The following is a 13,840-nucleotide window of genomic DNA, read 5'->3' as shown; positions in this document are numbered from 1 at the left end:
TTGTCATTTGATTGCTCCAGACTGCAAACATTTCTTCTGAAAGAGATTTCTTTTCTTAATAGGAAACCAGCATTCTCTGGGGAGTAAGTTAAATGGCTTTATCATGATGTTCTGGGAGCTGGTTGTGCCTCCTGTTATCATTAGTCTTGTTGTTGGCTGATTGGACAATTTTCTGTTGTGGCCTCCTGAGTGTCAATCTGGAAAGGTGATAATGACCCAAATATGTGCAACAGAAACTAATTCTACCTTGCATTTGGACAGTGATTTATACTCCTCCATGAGCTTTTGTGCCTGCTGTGAGAGGTATCACAGTAGAATGAAAAGTCCCAAGTTAGGACTCAAAAACTCTGAGTTGAAGTTTTACTTACATCACTAATTAGTTATTGGGATGTTGGCCAAAGCTTTTAAATTCTCTGAATTTAAAGAAAATTATTTTTTTTTTTGTTTTCTTTCTTGCCTTCTCTAAAAAATTCCAGTGTGATGTACAGAGTAGATATCACTGGGTCTTTGCCCCACTTGGCAGATGAGGAAACTGAGCTAAAATAAATGAGAATTAGAGAACCAGCTCTGTGCACATACAGAGGAGGTCTTTCCTCCTCCTCGCTCCCATTCCTGTGCCTCCTTCATCACCCCTAGGCCAGCCGAAATACCTCTGGACAATATATTCTCTTTCACATGTGCAGTTGAACAGTCATGAAAGCCCAAAGGAGGTGCATGTCTGTTCTTCTGACCTTCTTTGAGCACAGAGTAAGAGAGGAGGGGTGGTAGAGATGGTCTAGATGTTCCTTAAATGTGCATTCACTTCTCCCCGGCACAAAACAAATGACATTTCCCAGACTCCTTGGAGTTTGGTCATTGATTGAGTTCTGGCCAATAGAATGTAGATAAAGTGATGTGTGCTTCTTCCAGGCCCCTGAAAGCTCCCAGAGGCATACACTATGGAGTTTCCACATCTGCTCTTTCTACCATAGGAGTAACGTATTTGAAGATGGTGAAGCAACAAGATAGAAAGAGCTTAGATTCCTGAATCTGGGCTTGAAGAGGAGCTAGCTGATTAAGAAAATCTGCATGCAACAACTACATGAGCAAGAAAAAAAAAAAATCAAAAACTTTCTATTGTGTTAGGCCTTTGAGATTTCAAGTTTGCTTGTTTCATCACCTTGACTAACTGTAGAGGACTAGAAAGAGGATGCGGGTTTGGTGGTGGGGGGCGTGCTTGGGAGGAAATGTCGCTCTGCCTCTGTGGGGCTGCTCACACTCCAGAGCTCCCCGTGGGATCCGCTAAACCAACAGCCAGTCTCAGCTCTTTCTTCTGCTCTGTGCTACCTCCTGGCCTTGTAGGTTTTACCTGAGAGCCCTCCTTTATGAATCATGCATATTCCCATCTCAGGCTTTGCTCTGTGGGAATCCAATCTAAGCTACCGCCCAACCTTCCAGAATGTAAGTTCCTGAGGGCAGGAACGTACTTTGTTTCATTCTCCACCGAATTTTTGGTCATGAAAGCAATGAATGTGTAAGTCACTAGACACTATGGATAAATATAAGAAAATGTAAGTCATGGGTTTGGCTCTATATTCTCTCAAGTCTTATCTAAAAGTACTATTTTCTACAAACCTTAAAAGAACATGGACAATATCATATATTATTATATTTTTCACCTTTTTCTTCTTAGTGGAGGATGATAAAGAGATACTACCATTTTATTTAACGCCCTTGTTTTGAAACCCAAGTGAGATTTAATTGTGGAAGTGATTTTTAAGACAATTTTTCTTTTCCTTGATCAGTTCTTTATGTGCTTGTTTTTTTTCCTTAAGAGCAGCATCTGAGTCATCTGAGAGAATTGCTTTTTTGGAGTAAAACTTGCAAAGAATTTCATATAAATTATAAAAGTTAGCCTGGCAGTAGAAGCAAAGAACACATCCACTTTAGAGACCTTTTAAATCCAAACATAATTCCTTTAAAGAACACTGTACCGGACAATGTGGCCTTTCCTTTGAAAGGCCTGCCTCTGGCACCAGGGAAGAGGGGGCGTCTCCGTTTGTTGTTGAACAGTGCCCTTAGCCCAGCAGTGGGAGAGAGATGGATGGTGAAGGGCGTGCAAAAAGCGATTGCTTTAAGCGCGTTGGCTTTTCCTTTCATATCTGTAACGTGATCCTATTATTTTGAAGCAAATGGGGTCATTTAAGTGTGCCTGGCTGGAGGTTTGCTATTTTCCTCTATTCTTTCCTTTAAATCTTTTTTGTCAACCATGTTCTCCTTGACTAGCAGAGCAGCTGTCTGGGTAGTTATAATCCCATTAAAAAGGCCTCTATTATGTCAATAATATATTTATAGAGAAATTAGTCACCTGGGGTTGCTGGGTGATTCTTCCGTTTAGACATATTGTACCCCCAAAAAGCAGGACCATCCCCTTCTTGTTAGATAAGGCCTGTGCCTTTGTTATGGTGCCATATTGGCTGAAACTGATTAGCAATTAACATGGAACATGCCTTCCTCTGTTTGCAAATCTCCCTTGATCTTTGCCACTGATCATATTCCTCTGAAGCTTTTCTGATAAAGCTGAGATTGTAGATATGTCTCCGTGCATGGGGCTTATAGTATTAGGTGAAAGTATGACAGGCATTAAATGACCATCTTGGTGGGAAAAGTGGAGAATTTAATCACAAAGACTTTCTAAACCTGTTCAAGTGCATTTGAGCAGTGTCCTAAAATTAGTAGTGGATCTTCCTTCACAGACTCCATTCCTTTTTTCTAAAGAGGCTTTACATTCTTGCCATCTGAGTTCAGGCCTAATTATATTCTCCTAAAAGGAAGAGGAAAGGCAAAACCTTCTCCTGGATTTGGGTAGTTAAGGGACTGACTTGCAGTAATAATAATATATTTGACGATTAAACTATCCACCATTAGTGGGTTGAGGTTTAGTTTTTGGAAACTCATCACGTTTTGAAAACCATAAAAAATAGAGCATTTTTAAATTTTTTTTTTATTTTTTATTTTTTTTATTTATTTATTTTTTTGGAGACAGAGTCTCACTTTGTTGCCCGGGCTAGAGTGCCGTGGCGTCAGCCTAGCTCATAGCAACCTCAAACTCCTGGGCTCAAGCGATCCTTCTGCCTCAGCCTCCCGAGTAGCTGGGGCTACAGGCATGCGCCACTATGCCCGGCTAATTTTTTCTATATATTTTTAGCTGTCCAATTAATTTCTTTCTATTTTTGGTAGAGATGGGGGTCTCGTTCTTGCTCAGGCTAGTCTCGAACTCCTGAGCTCCGCCCGCCTCGGCCTCCCAGAGCGCTAGGATTACAGGCTTGAGCCACCGCGCCTGGCCAAAATAGGGCATTTTTTAACAGACTTTATAATAAAAGAAGGTGACATCAAAGACAATCCATATGCTACAGCATGCTCTTTGTACTAATTTCTTTTTCTTATTTTCCAAACTGTGATTGATTTTTGAGACTCCAAAAGGATCTTCTTCAAGTTGACTGCTTATGGTTATTTCCTCCTCAGTTTAGGAGTACGGAAAATACCTGGGTAAAAAAAAGAGACAAGTCATCTATTGGCTTAGGTGGCGTTTGTTCTCAGAATGTTGGTGGGAAGTTGCAAATGAAGGCACAAAGAAAGGCAACACCTCGAGTTTCGGTTATTGTTACCCACCTTTAATACCAAGGAGGCAGCTTTCAGGAAAACCCTAACCAAGTTTGCAGAGCAGACCATCAGATTTAAATAAAGGCATGAAAAGCTATGGGGGAAGAAAATACAGCAACATTTATGTAGCAGAGCTGAAATTTCTTCAGCTGTTTGGAATTACTTAAACATCGAATTTAAAGTGAAATTCAGAGAAGCAAGAAGCCTTGGGCAGGTCCATAGTTCTGGGAGTCAGATGTTTTAAAAGCCTCTTTGGCTCCTGCTCTCCAGCTGTTCCCACTCTTCACCAGAAGAAGGATCCTCACTGCTCTTCTCTGTATCATACTACCCCCTCCTCACTCATCATGTGGAGCTTTTCCCTATTCAGAAAATATGTACCTCTGTACCTCGGGTGTATAGGGGTTTGCATTTGAGAAAATTGAGGATGTGGGGCCAGGGCATAGAAGCTCTTGAGAAATCAAATTGCATGGGTATAAGGAAATTTTTTTTTTTTTTTTTTGTGCTTGCATGAATTCTGCATTCTAACAAAATAAGAAACCCAAGTGATATTTATTAGAGAAACAAATCATGATGTTTCTCGGTGGCCCATACATGCCGATAGTGATCATCAAGGCCCCCAGAACTCAAGTGGCCGATTGCCCACATTGCTGGTAAATGGCCATATGACAACACATCCTATCTTGTTCTTAACTGTATCCTCTTCAGGTTTCGTTCTCCTTGTGATCTTGGGGAAAGTCTCTGAGAGTGGAGTACTCTAGATCTAGGCTGTCAGTAGATCTTTCTGCAGTGATGGAAATAGCCACTAGCTATTGAGCACTTGAAATGTGACTAGTGTATTGGACAACTCTAGTGAAGCAGGGAACTTGGCTAGGAGCCAGGATGGGAAAAGACAGTATAAACCACATGTCTTGAGATGCAATGTAATGTAGTGACTGAAAGAGCTGACTTCAGAGCCAGAATGGATGAGTTCAAACCCCACCTCTACTGTTTTTTTGATCTGTGAAGTTATGAAAATTACTTAATCTTTCTGTGCCTTAGTTTTCTCATTTGTAAATGGAGAGATTATTAATATATACCGGCCCCATAATGTTTGTGTAACAACTAATTGATTAATTAACATAAAACTCTTAGAATCGTCCCTGACATATAGAAAGCCAAATTTAAAAGTAGACAATGCCAGTGGCATATGAGTCCCAGACTCTACTCCTGGAGCCAATGAAATGAATTGGGAGGATTAAATAAAACATTCAAACATAGCACATATGTGATCAGGAGAGTTTTCCTCCCCTCTTTCTTTCCTTGAAGCACTATTCGTTAATTAAGTCATATGTTCATTTAACAAATAAGACTGTCTTGTACCAGTCTTGCCCTAGAGGCTGGAGACGCAACCGTGAACAAAACATTGTACTTGTCCTCAAGGCATGTATGGTCGGGTGAGGGAGAGCATGCTCCTTTGTCATGTGACTTAGCCCCTATCAAGAGCCGTGCATTTCCTCACTCCTGAATCTGGGCTAGCTTTGTGAATTGATTTTACAGTAGAGTGTGGCAAACATGACCTTACGCCAGTTCTTAGCCTATGCTTCAGGAGACCTTGCATGAGTCTCTCCTCTATTCCCTTTCTCTTTCTCAGAACCTTGCCCAGCTGCTGTGTGAACAAGCTTAAGCTGGCCTGCTGGAGGATGAAAGACCACAGGCGTGTGGCCCAGAGCCGAGTCGACCTAGTTAAGGTCATTCTAGACCAGCCTGTGTCCACCCAGCTGACCACAGATGCTACACAGAGCAAGCACAGCTGGGCACAGTCCGCGGACTCATGTTTGAAGCCACTGAGTTTTTTTGGGGGGATGTGTAGACAGCAATCACTCACTGATACAGAGACAGTCCCATTGATGTGACAACAATCATACGGTGTCACAACCACTGCCGCAGATATAAAATACAGGGCATCAGAGGAAACTTCTCAAAGGAAAACACTGCTAAGCTCAGGCCTGAGAGATGAAGGTGAAGGAAGGAGATGTTTCAGGCAGAGGGAACAGCATGAAAATCCTGGAACATGGAGAGCAAAGTTCATTTTTTATTTCTACACGTGTCAGGGGCATATAAATATCAATATGCCTTTGCTTGAGGAGCTTCTTATGTAGCTGTGATATCAAGATTCATGCACAATGAAAGAAGTCAATTACACAAGGTGAACTATATTAAGTGCTGAATTTGTCTGGACCCTAGTGCAGGAAGTGGGAAGAGCCCAGAGAAAGATCAAGAAGGAAATGATCTCTCCCCCTGTCTCAGGGTAGAAATAAGCAGCCCGGAAGCCTTCTTGGAAGATCAGCTAACTGCACTGGGACTTGAGGAATGGGTTGGACTCGGCTGGGAGCACGGGAGAGGGGTAGAGTGTTCCTGGACCATTCTGGGCATTGTGTGGGTGGGCTATGCGGTCATCCTTCCCCGCTGAACACCTGCTGTGTGTGAAGCCCTGCGAGGGAAACCGCGTGAGATGAAAAAGAAGCAGGAAACACTGCTTTGGCCTTGTGGAATGGAGAGTTATACTAGCCTTTGGGGAGCTGGGCTCCTCTTAGATTACATCTTGACATTTGCACAACACAAGTCCAGCCTGTTGTTCATTTCCATCTCCATTTTTGGGGATGTTGCTTTGTGGAAGGATGCAGGGAGAGCCATGAAATTGCAGATCAATGAGTATACTTTCAGGTGTTCTCCCTAGGAGTCAGGGGCATGGTTGTCATTTTTTTCAGAAGATACTGTCTCATGACCACTATTCAGAGAGACTGGCAGTTCCATTTCTGAGCCCCCTGAAGTGCGGATTTCACGCTGAGCTGAAGATCTGAGCCCCAGGACATTGGCGCCTGTTGAGAGATTTATCTTTTCTCCTTCGGGTTTCCACTTGGCCTCCTTGGGATTTAGAGGCTTATGTGGTGTTTTCTTAGCCAGAAGTCTTGATTACCAGGAATAAACAAGAGCTGCCCCCCTCTTCTTGAAAACCGTGCTTAAGAAAATCTTAATTTGGAGTGAGGGAAGGGACGCTCAGATCGCTCTGGCGTTAGCTCAAAGCTGGCAATCCCGTGTTGAAGCAGACAGTTGCTTATTTGTGAGAGATGTATTTGTTGAATCACAAAAGAAAGCTGTCATTATAAGTAAGCCCAGACATCCAGCAACTTGTGTGGAGATAATTCACGCTGTCACCTTTTCTACTTTGCAAATTTCTTTGGGAGGGCAGGGTAGAGGGTGGGTGTGGGGAGTCCCCGTTTTAAAGACCAACACAAGTTCCCACAGTGAGTGGAATAGCCATCTCTAACCCTGTCTGCTCTTATCTAGGCTTTCCTCCTGAGCTCTCAAAAGGCATTTGAAAATAAACAAGTGAGTCAGCTTCCCAAGACATCCTAGCAATCCACACTGACGCTTGCAGAGACACAGACCAAGGCTGGTCCCTCTCCATCACTTTTTATGGCCCAGCACTTTGAGATTCTTTTCCTTGTTAGTTCAAGAGTGAAATTCTACATGTTGTTGATCAGTGCTCTGGTTGGAGCTTTTGCCTTTTGCCACAATTTTAGAGAACTATAGTAATAGTTTTGGGTGGAGATATACACTTTTAATATTGTCTGTGGCTCCTAGACCCAAAGCCCGTTACTCACTTCATATGTATTTAAATATAGAGGATAGTTCATAGGCTAAAGGAGAAAGTTCCTGAAAGTTCTTCTCAGTTTATAATAACCATGTGGGTAAAAAATTGCAATTCATGTCAGATGAAGGGAAAATTTCTATAATATATAAAGAGTATCTACATATCAATAAGAATAGATCAAAAACTCAATAGAAAGATACATAAAAGATATGATCAGATAGTTTACTAAAAAGAAAATAAAATGAATCTTAGATTTATAAAAAGCTACTCAATGTTATCCATAATACTAAATTTGCATATTAAAACTATAATGTGGTAGTTTTCACTTCCCAGATTGGCAAACACCTAAATGTTTAATAATATACTTGATTGAAAAAAATGAGAAGAAACTGGAACTCTCATACATTATTGGTGGTCATGTAAATTGGTACAGATAATTTGGAGGACAACTGGTAATAACTATTAACACAAAATTGAAAATGTCCTTTGACCTAGAATTTTCTAGGAATTTATCCTACAGAAATACCTAGACATGGGTGAAATGATGAATGCACAAAGTTATTCGTTGTGGTATTGTTTGTAACTGAAAAATGTTGGAAACAACTTTAAATGTCTATCAACAGGGGACTGGATAAATATATTCTGATATGCTATATAGTATTATACAATGGTTAAAAAGAATGAGGAAGATCTTTATGTACTGCTATAGAATGATATCCAAAGTGTATTGTTACAAAAAATGCAGGGTGCAGAAAAATTGGTGTTGTGAGCTATCATTAGTGTAAAAAAAGAAAAAGATATTTATTTGTATATGCATAAAATATCTTTAGATACACACACAAAAAAATGGAAGTAGCATTTTTTTCCAGAGGTGGGAAATGGGTGGTTGAAAGACAAAAGTGGGAGGGAGACTTATATTTCACTGTATAGCCTTTATACTTTTAGATTTTTTTACCATGTATATGAAGGTATTATCTATTAAATATCTGAGCTCTAGTAAGAATTCCAAGATGAAGGTTTCTTTTAGATTTTCTTCCATCTGAAAGTTTGGATTATTCTTCCTTAAACCCATATGATAGACTATTTGCATCACAAGGCCAGAGCCTATCACTGTCTTTTCTCTTCTACCCCCTTTGTGTAATTTAGTGCCTGGAAGAGAGTATTCATTACAAAAATATTTGTCACAAATATAATTGAAGGCATAGAATGCATGAGATGACTTCAAACAGAGCCTTGCAAATCCCAGGTATCCACAGTAGGGCTGGTTTGTACCCACCATGATTTCCAAGGGAGGACGTTTACATTGAAATTGATCACTTTTCCTCTTAAAGAAAAACTGATGAAAAGAAATGGGATTAAGAACATGGCATTAAAACCTCATGTGATTGTATTGATGGAGGCACTGCCCTAGACACAGTCATGGCCATTGGTCACTGACGAATTGCTTCTGAGAGGATGCAGAATGAGCAGAGGGATCTGTAGGCTTGGCCATGATCTGTGATACACTGATAAAAGTTTAATAATTGGCTTCTGGTAAACAGCAACAACAATCCTGATTTGTAGCATTCACCAGTTTTCATGGTGTAAATACTCCCACCATAGCTGATTTCAGGCTACCAGCGTGACATCCCTGAATGCCAAGTTGGGGAGAGATGATAACAATTGGCTCTTGTGACCCAGTAGGAGCTGGGTCCAGCACATCATAGGATGTAACTAGGCAAGAATTCCCCTCCCATAGCAAAGAGCAGAAGGTTTAGAGTGTAAACAGAGAAAGATTGCAGTCTTAGAAATATTATGCAATTCTTCTAAGCCAGTGGTTCTCGAAGTATGGTCCATGTAAATTCTTGGGTCCCAACCTAAACTTACTGAATCAGAAACTCTGGGGATGAGGTTCAGTAATCTGGGTTTTAAAAAAGCCCTCCAGATGATTGTGATGCATGTCAAAATTTGAGGACCACCACTCTAAGTCTCAGTTTTCTCTGGGAAGAAGCAAAGGTATTTAAAAATACAGGTCTGTAGTAAGTATTAAACATAATAATGAGTATAAGGACTTGGCACAGGGGATATTAATTATGGTATTGAAGGTGATATTTTCTGTGGCTCAGCCAGGCATTTAAGAGGCACTAAATGAGTTTGAAATAAGCTCAATTCCTCTTCCTATGTCAAAGTGGGAGGGAGATATACTGAGAAAACACTTCATAGCTTTCTGTACAATTGGACCATGGGTAATTATCTTAATTCTCATAGCATCACTTGAGGAAGATGAATACCACCACTGTCTCCTGGTAGCATGCTCGGGTAGGACTAGATGCCCCAGACTAAGGCCAATGAGATGATTTCCCCTCAATGCCGAGCCACTTGGCAGCCCCCAGTTAGGTCGAATCAACTTATTTTGCATATACCAAAAACCAGCCTCCGTAAAAAGATGATGGTGAGGAGTGGAAGATGAGGGGAACGTGTTTGGACATGTAGGACTTGAATCTCAGGAAAGCCTTGGAGCTGGACAGCAACACTTGTGGTTTAGGAAAATATTAGCTTCATTTATTTAGCACCTACTACCTACCAGACATTGCAACATGACTTTTCACTATAGGTGTTATTTCCATTTTGCAGATGAAGACGTGAGGTGGAGAACTCAAGTAATGTGTTGAAGGTCTCAGAGCAGACAGTTGGCTTGTTGGATATCAGAAGGACACAGAGCCAGTCCTTTAACTATCATTTGTTCTCTTTTCCTTTATGCATCTTTGTTTTTCCTTTATGCTGTAATTCTTGGGAATAGAGGACCACTAACCCCTGTTGCAGGATTTAGTTGCTCTGAGCATCAGCAGCCATTATTCATAGTGGTGAGGTCCAAACAGAATTTGGGCAGAGCAGCCCAACTCCTACTATACTAACTCTCGGCTTTTTATGTACAAAATGCAGAAACAGGGGCTGGATGCAGAGGCTTCTGCCTGTAATCCTAGCACTTTGGAAGGCCAAGGTGGAAGGATCACTTGAGGGCAGGAGTTTGAGACCAGCCTGAGCAAGAGCGAGACCCCATCTCTACAAAAAATGGAAAAATCAGCCAGATGTGGTGACATGCACCTGTAGTCCCAGCTACTCAGGAGGCTGAGGCAGGAAGATCACTTGAGCCCAGGAGTTTAAGGTTGCTATGAGCTATGATGACGCCACTGCTCTCTAGTCAGGGTGACAGAGCAAGACTTGTCTCAAAAAAAAGAAAAATGCAGATACTAGTAACTCAAAGGGGGGTTGTAAAGGTTAAATAACATGTTTAGAGGATTAAGCACAGTGCCAGTTACAGAGTAAGCCTTAAATTGATGTAAACTTCTTTCCCATCTTGTCCTGTCTAAAGAGAGTGATATCATCTCTCTGTTTGAGGGAATAAGCTGATTTCCTCAAAGAAATTACCCACCCCTCCAGATTAGAGGAAGAGAATAATTCTAGAAGGGTTATTCACTTATTCATTAAAAAATCTGTATGTAGCACCTACTGTGTGCTAGTCACAGTTCTAAGTGTTGGGATACTGTTGTGAATAAGACAATAAGACCCCTGCTCTAATATGGCTAACATTCTAATGTAGCAGAATAGAAAATAAGCAAAGAAATAAAACTGGCAAATATTAGCTAGTGATAAATACTATAAAATATATATGTCAGGAAAGTCCTCTCTGAAATAGCACTGACATGAAGATCAAGAACGAGTTGGTCATTTGGAGTTATAAGGGAAGACTGTTTCAGGCAGAGAAAATAGCTAATGCAAATATCCTAAGGCAAGAAGACAGCTGGAAAATCTGAAGTGCAGATGAAAGGCCAGTGTGCTAGAATATAGAGAACAAGGGGAAAATGGTAGGAAATGAGTCCAGAGATAAGTTTGGAAGCACAGGTTAGATCTTTCAGAACCACAGTAAGGAGTTCTAAGAAATTTTGATTTCCTTGTAAGTCTTAAGGGAATCTACTGGTGAGTTTATGCAGAGAAATGCAATGAACTTATATGTGTATAAAAAGATCATTTCAACTGCTTTATGAAGAATGGATTTCAGAAGAACAAAAGTGGAAGCAGAGATACCGAATAGGAGGTCATTGCAAAGATAATGTTGGCTTGGAGCAAAGTAGAGAAACAGGAAATAGATGTAAGTGGATCCAGGAAATGTTTGAAGGCCAATTCAGTAGGACATATTGACAGATTGGATGTTGGCTGTGAGAGAAGGGGAGAAATCAAGGATGGGTCCTAGGTGTGTGGCTTGAGCCTCTGGCAGATGGTTTAGCTATTGACTGAGATTGGAAAGACCAAGAGAGAGCAGCCGTCTTTGTGTATCACAGAGGGAAGGAAGCAAATGAGAGAAAAGGTATAGGGAGAGGAAAAAAAGGAAAAGAAACATGCCACAAGGTACGAAATAAAATGGAGAAAATGTATAGAGGAGAAGAAAAGCAGAATAAACAAAGAGTTTTAATGCCTTGTCTGGAAAGTTTCATGCAAAATATTGGGAGATGAATTGGAGTCTGAAAGGTCTATTCAAAGGAGTTTCGTTTGGTGATCAGCATTTTCAGAGAATGGCAAATGCAAATTTATACTGCCAATTCCTCTAAGAGGAAGTGTCTGGGGATATTTAGAATCTGGAATCTTGGAAGGACTGAGGGTTCACTTACTTTAGAATTATAGAAAGTCTTTTTAAAATTTAGTCATCAAAGCCATAAGTAACAGGGATGAACTTCTTTTCAAATAGGGATATTTTCTTAGTGGCGTACTTTGAAAATCTCAACAGATGGGCAGAAAAAAGCAACATCTCAGCTTTTTCCATTGGCCCCACTTCTTTGGGGAGACAAGAGTCAGGAACTGGCATTCTCTTTCCATCATGTTCAATAGTAAAAAAAAAAATCACCAAGCAAATGTAGCATTTCTCCTTCAAAGATTTAAAATTAAGAAAAATATTTTGGGGTTGGAAACTTGGGAGCGATGTGCTGAGCTGATCTGTCTGTTCAAGACCAAAAATTCCAAAGGGCTTGGAAGAAAGCACAACAGAAACCTTCCTGTAGCTTCGTTCGTGGTGAACTGTTCTTCCTTTAAGAGAGACCTATTCTTCCCAGTGAGGCCTCCTCCTATTTTAATTTTTTAAGAACGTGAATGTTAAACCAAAGGTAGGAAGATCAATAGAGAGGTGGTTGAGATGTCGAGATTTTTTTTTTTTTTTGGTCATGTTTTGTTTCTGAAAGCGGCTACCAAGGGGCCAAGGGAAGGACTGAGAATTCCTTTGGAGCCATTTGAAATCATTTAGGAAATATGCAGTTGGAGTTGAGATCCTCCAATCAGGAATCTCTCGCTCTCTCTTCTACTTCTCCAGAAACAAAATGATAAGACCTCAGCACAGTTGAAGGGAGGTAATTGTGGGTCCCAGCTGAGAGTTTTGATTGATCTGTCACCTCCAGTTGCCCAGGAACTTGTCTGCCTGGGCATTCATTGGAAACCAGAATCGAATCCACCAGTGTCTAGCATCAGAAAACTATGCCCAGGTCCAATACAGTTGGGATGACTAGAGGGGAAAGTAGTATTTCTTGAGGCCTACTATGCTGTAAGTCCTGCACTGGTCATGTCATACATCTTATTGTATTATTCCTCACCTCAATGCCTGAGCACTATTATTTCTGTTTTAATTCCACATGAATTCAGTTCTGCCTAGCTGGACCTGATGCATGGATATATTGAGCAGGGAGGAGTTGGGTGACATGTCTTCCTTTATATGTATTGACAGATTTTCATGGAATTCTAGAAATTTCCTGCAGAAGGAAAATCACTTGAATTGGAATGGATTTGGCAGGGGGAAGGGTTACAACAGAAGCCAAACTTCTGGGAAGGATTCTGGAGACTCCAATGAGCATTCATTCTTAAAGAAGAAAACAGTGGGGCAAGGCAGATTCTGCAATGTGGTCTGCATTGCTCCTGGCCCTGGGTTTAGCACTGAGACTGGCACAAGATGTTCTGACAGCGTATGTAACCCTCGGAAGAAAAAGGGCAATGTCTGCAAACTAGAAAAGAGGGCTCACGCACTCAACCTGACACTGTCCAGAAAAACCTTCTGTGACAATGAAAGTATTCTACATCTGTGATGTCCAGTACAGTATTCACGGGACACACAAGGCTATTGAACACTTGAAATGAGGCCAATAGGACTGAGGAATTGAATTTTAATTTTGTTTAAACTTAAAGAAATTGAAATTTAAACTGAAATGGTCTCATGAGTCTAGGGCCTTCCATAGCTAAATGCTCCATTGCTGTGGCACTTCCACAGTTTAAGTGTACCTCGTTAAACAGAGTTCAGAGATCTGGAAGACAGTGGAGGCAAGGGGCAGCAGCAGAGCATACAGTGAGAGATGTCAAGGTAAATACAGCCCAAGCCAATTTAGAGCTTGATAAAAATCACTTTATGGACTAGACTTCTTGTATAAGAAGGGGGAGGTTTAAAGATTGCAAATATGTGCATTGATGACCTCATTTCTACACAGATGGTAGTGAGCTTTGGGTGACATTTACAAGGGATAACTACTAGGCTCACTCCTTTGCAGAGTGCGT

This window comes from Propithecus coquereli, unplaced genomic scaffold (genome assembly GCF_000956105.1).
Source record: "Propithecus coquereli isolate 6110/MARCELLA unplaced genomic scaffold, Pcoq_1.0 Scaffold532, whole genome shotgun sequence".
In the NCBI taxonomy this organism is placed as follows: Eukaryota; Metazoa; Chordata; class Mammalia; order Primates; family Indriidae; genus Propithecus; species Propithecus coquereli.
This window is presented reverse-complemented; position numbering follows the sequence as displayed.